The sequence below is a fragment of the Manacus vitellinus genome, unplaced genomic scaffold (genome assembly GCF_001715985.3).
Source record: "Manacus vitellinus isolate BGI_N305 unplaced genomic scaffold, ASM171598v3 scaffold_35_pilon, whole genome shotgun sequence".
Taxonomy (NCBI): domain Eukaryota; kingdom Metazoa; phylum Chordata; class Aves; order Passeriformes; family Pipridae; genus Manacus; species Manacus vitellinus.
The window spans coordinates 7,517,944-7,523,428 of NW_021940498.1; positions in this window are offsets into that span (position 1 = coordinate 7,517,944).

The following is a 5,485-nucleotide window of genomic DNA, read 5'->3' on the forward strand; positions in this document are numbered from 1 at the left end:
CCTTTGACGTGCGCGGAGAGAGAGTAACCCAGGCCCTGGCAGCTCCTGACCTGAATAAATGGATTTAAAAATAACATCTTGGAGTAGAATAGAATAAAATCAAACCATATTTGCAGGAAATGATAAGAAAAATCCACACTAGAGAGGTGGAAACACTGCAAAAGGTGTTGTGATGATGTCACCCAGTGTTCCTGCCAGCACACGCCAGCTCAAGGGGAACGAGCTGATCTTGTTTCCCATCACATTCCTCTCCTCCCTCCCTGCAGAACTTCCCCACTGCCTTGGTTTTGCAACAAGGGGATGGACCTGCTCGGCCATTTCTGGCTTGGGTAGGTCTCAGGTGTCCTGGAGGACAGGCAGGTTGAGGGCAAGGGGACCCTGCCTGCTCACCCAGGACATGGGGTCTAACCCTCCATTTGAGGGTCCTGGAGTGTTTTAGAGCTGTTGCCTGGAGGCTGGGCATTCATTTCCTGCTACTGGGCAGACTGAGGCATGGATTGGCGTCATCACAATGACCCAGGAGCCCCCTGGCCCACCCTGTCAGTCCCAGCAGTGATGGGGTCGTGGTTTAACCCCAGATGGGCACAGATCTCCTTGCTCAGGGTGGTCTTACAACCCCTAAGGGTGCACCCGACCTCCATATCCTGCCATCCATATCAGCATCTCCTCAGAATCCAGGAGCTCTGCTGGCACCCAAATATCCCCCTCCCTGCCTGTAGCACCCCAAACCCCCAGCACATGCAAGCCACCGCACCAAGAAAGGTGCAGCAACCGAGCCTGGCTGTGCCCAAACCCAGACAATTGACGGCCAGGACCCCCCAGGATTGTATTTCCCTTGTTATGGTTTCCCCACGGTGTTTGGATGAAGTGTCTGCGCACTGGCTCTGCTCTGAGCTTTGTTTAGAAGGTGCTGCCAAGGTAATTCTGCTCCCAGCACCACATCCCTGCAAAAATTGAGTCCATCCTGGGAAGCTATTCCTGTTTCCCCCCTTATCCTGGGCACTGAGCTGGCCCTGGACCCCTAATTCTTGCTCTTAATGTTGCCCATAACACAAAGCAAACCCTGCAGAAAGCCCTGAGTGGGCTTTGTTGCAGCTTTAAGCCCTTCCCTGCTTGCACAAAAATGGACGCACAGAGTTTCCTGAGGGATTAGTTGGGGAGAAAAAGATGGGAATCATCCCCATTTGAGGATGGAAGATGTAAAATGGTCCCTCTGTGGGGATGCTCCTGGTAAAACCTCCAGCAAATCGTGGTTCAGTCATCTCCCAGCAAGCAGCACAGAATAACCTGCTAACCATAAATCAAGGGGTAATAATATCTGGGATATCTCCAAAATCTTCCTATAAAATATTTCCATCCTATTTGGTTTAGCTGAGTAGAAACCTCAAGCACTGGTGGGGTTTTTTTGCCCACTGTGAATGATGGAAGAGAAAACTGTGTCTAAATTCTGTAATTCTGCTGTTTTACAGAAACCCAAGCGTTTTCTTTGTCATAAGGGAGAGAAGAATTCTTGGAATTTAAAAAATAAATCCCTGGGGACGTGCCTTCCCCTTTCATCCACTTCAAGAGCACGTTGTGATCTTCTGAGACGCAGAATTGAAAGGGAGAAGTGAAGACACGTGAGATGCTCCCCCAGAAAACATCACTGGTGGTGCCAGACATGAAACAGATGGTTTTTTTCCCAAAATAAATGTCCGGCTTGGTCGCCTCTGCAGTGGAAGGGACAGGACACTGTGGTTCAAGTATTTCCTGTGGTGGCCACGTGTGATGGACCCACCTGCAGGAAAAGGAGAAGCAGCCCAAGAGTTGAGCAGATCCCTGAGTGCTCCTGAGAGTTGAAATTCCTGGCAGGTTTTGGTCCCTGTGGGAGATGCCTCATGGCTGGATGTTATTTTGGCTTCTCAAGAGTCCCCGAGGCCTTCACTGGTCCCTTGGCAAGGGGATGGACACCCTGAGCCAACAGCACTGCATTTAATGCTATTAATGAGCAAAAGGAGCAGAGAAAGACTTAAAATTCCCGTTCCAGAAAGGCTCAGACTCATTGCAGGGGCTAAAAATTGCACATCCATCCAGCTGGGTGATCTGAGCCACGTGGCTTGGAAGTCGCGTGCAGAACTCCTGATTCCTTGCAGAACCCAGCGGGAGGCAACAAGGAATCACACCAGGCAGTTTTTAATGCAAAGCTTTGAATTCATGTTGCACAAAACTGCTGGTTCCTGGTGAAATTTTTTCATCTCTGTCCCATCCATAAGACCCAAGTGTTGGGTGCCCACCAGGCGGGGGACAATCTGTGTTCCTGCAGCAGCACATGGTGGCAAGTTGGGACACTTGTGTCTGGCCCTGGTTTATGGTGATGGTTTTCAACCTTAAAAGAGCTGTTTTGTTCCTGTGAGTGTGCCCAGCTGTGTGGTCCCACCGGGATGGTGGGACCCCAAATGCATCTCCATCAGCGTTTCCACCCTTCATCTCTCATTGTAACTGGGATCAATCACTTCCCAGAGAAATGCCTCCAGCTGGAGAATTGCCTCTGGCCCAACAGCCAGGGCAAACAAGCTGTTGAGGAAACAGCAATGAGTTGAGGGAAGTTATTTTAAATCTTTCCTGGGTGGGAAATACCAAAGGTACCTTCGGGCCCGCAAAGATGCCAGATGCCAGTCTCAAAATCTCCCTTCCCAACGTGCTTCACCAGAAGATGGATGAGGTCTCCTACTCCCAACCACCTCCTAAACACCCACCATTTTTGCTGAAGTCATGGATGAAGCTGGAGCCTGGAGCACCACGTGTGCCTGGATCCTTGTGCTCCACACTGCTCCTCGAGGATTCCTGGGCAAAGGAAAGCCAGGAGCGGAAAGCAACCCTGAATCCCTGAGGCACTTCAGGGTGTGCCAGCAGGAGGAGAGGAAAAGGAAAGCCTGTGAAGATCATGGCATTAATCACCTTGGGGAGGAGAGGCTCAGCAGGCCCTTCCTCCCCTGCTGACGTCTGTGGAGCTGCAGGAAAGCAGGTTGGAGAGGAAAATGAGCCAAAAGGTGACTTCTCGAGAAACTCTGGGTCAGCTCCCGCTTGCAGCAAAGCTGAGGCTTTTTCATCTGAATTCCCAACAAACCCAAGGTTTCCTGGAGCTCCCACTGAGTCCTGGCAGAGCGGGTGCATTGGGCTCACAGGCAGCTGCTGGAAACTTCTCACTTCCAGAAGGAAACCTGGACTGGATGGCCAGAAATGTGGGCCTGAGACCCCAGAATTTCATTCCATCTAAAAGCTATTTGTAATGGAAGTGGAGTTATGGCGATGGAGCCTGACCAGTTTCTCCAACTCAGAGGTCCAGCAGCCAGAGAACTTGGCAGCTCCTGCTGAGGCTTTTCCCTCGTTGGCTGCACTGACTGTGGTGTACAGTGACTGCAGCAAGAAGATGGAAGGCACTGTCAGAGCAGAGCTCAGGAGGTGAGACTTCCCCACCAAACACCACCTCTGCCAAAAATGTAGGGACTCAAAGGTGCTGGGGTAGCAGGGTGAGCATATCCTCAGAGCTGGCTTAAAAAGAGAAAGTTGCCATCAAGTGTGGCCTCCTCATAAGCAAGCCCAACCAGATCCACCACCCTGGCAGGCTGGTGTGGTCAGGACATGAGGAATTATCTCCATGTCCATCATAAACAGCTTTTAGATGGCATGAAATTTTTCATGCAGGACATCTCCAGTCTGGAGCCCAAGGCAGGAGGGACCAGCTTTCATCCCTGCTTTACACCTCCAAGAGTTTTGTGTCTGTCAAAGGAATGTGGCCCCAAGTCCCAAATGCCTCCCTGACCTTGATCACAGATGCTCCTCTCTGTATCCAAGCATCCTGCTGGAGGCTGGGAACCTGGATCCTGGTGGGAATGTGCACTCCCCCAGGGAACAGCAGGAGCAAAGGCCTCATGCAATCAGTTGCTAATGCAGTTCCTGGCAACGAGCAGCTGGAAGAGCAGAAACCAGGAGGCCAAAGGCTCTCAGGAAGCCCAGTCCAGCCACCATGCCAGGCCTTCTTTGCCAAGGATTAATTCAGCCGGAGACTCCAAGGGGAATCCTTTCCCCAATGATTTTTCCCAACGAACATGTTGTATGGATAAAAAAAGGCATCAAAACAACGCTTTGCTTGCATTCTCTTTTTCAGCCCTGGGTGCTGCCCCTGAATTTGGCTCTCCTGTCCCTGACATTCTGGGGGGATTCCTGTTCATTCCAGGTGCTCCAGGGCTGGGTCCAGGTGCTGGGCTCGGCCGAGGCATTTGGGGCTGGCAGGCAGCCAGGAGCCACTCTTTTATTTTCCTTTCTTTAACACTCCCACCAGTATTTACAGTGTCCCCACAGCAGGACAGCCAGCTGCTCACCTTGGGGACCGCCAAGGACACCCACGTGCCGGCAGGGAGGAGGCCACCAGCCCCTTTTCACCAGCTTGGAGCTGGTGGGAGGCGGCACTGGAGGTGGGATAAGTGGTTCATCTGAGGCTTGAGTTGTGTCCGTTCTCAGCTGCGTTCCCTGGATGTTTGTGGAAAGTCCTGGGCTCCCCACCACAGGATGCTGGGCTTGTTTGCACAAGGCATGTTTTCTGGGGAAAGACACTTTTCCCCCCGGTTTCCTTCTCCCCATGGAGGCTGAGGGAGCAGGGAATTTCACCAGGGCACCGAGCCATCGCCAACCCAACCCCACAAGTCTGGGCAGCCCCAGGATGCGGGTGATGGCTCCAGCATGGCTGTGGTTGCAAATATTCCTGGCAGCTCCTGCCAGAGCCCATCTCCCCCTGGCCCCAGTGTCCGGCTTGGCTGTGGGTTCGTGCCAGGATCGATGAAAGCCCACGTTGTCCATTGCAGCGCAGGCGCCAACGGGATCCAGACACCTCATTCCACCTCCCCATCCCATCCCCAAACCCCTCGGCTCATATCTGGGTCCTGCTCTGGTGGTGCAATGAGGTGACACCAGGGAGTCTCCACACATGGTGGTCCATCACCCAGGAGATGCTGTTCAGCACCTCCTTCCCTTCCACATCTACCAAGACCCATCACAAGCCCTAAAATGGAGAGCAGGTAATAATCTGCGAGGGTGACACGGTCTTCCAGGGAAAGGAAGGGCCAAGCCTGTCATCCCACATATTCCCGGCATCCCTGGGCTGTTTGTACATCTGCCCTTTCATTCCCAACACGTCCCCCCGGGGTTCCTTGCCTTATTGCTCCTTAATGGCCCTGCGTTTCCTGGTTAATGAGTGCCCGAGCCATCGACCTCTCTGCTCTGGAGCCGGTGCCGCAGGGAGACCCTGTTCCCAGGGCTCCAGCAGCTCCAAGCCTCCAGCCAGGACAATCCAGCTGTCGGCCGGAGCACCCGACGCCTGTAGATCCCACTTTTGGGGTTGTTGGAAGCTTCCCCAAACACCCTCCTCCATACAGATGTTCGCCCACGATGCCCAGCCGGGTGTTTGCCGGGCAGACCCCCCCGTGCAGCTGTCGGGCCCCCAGCCCAG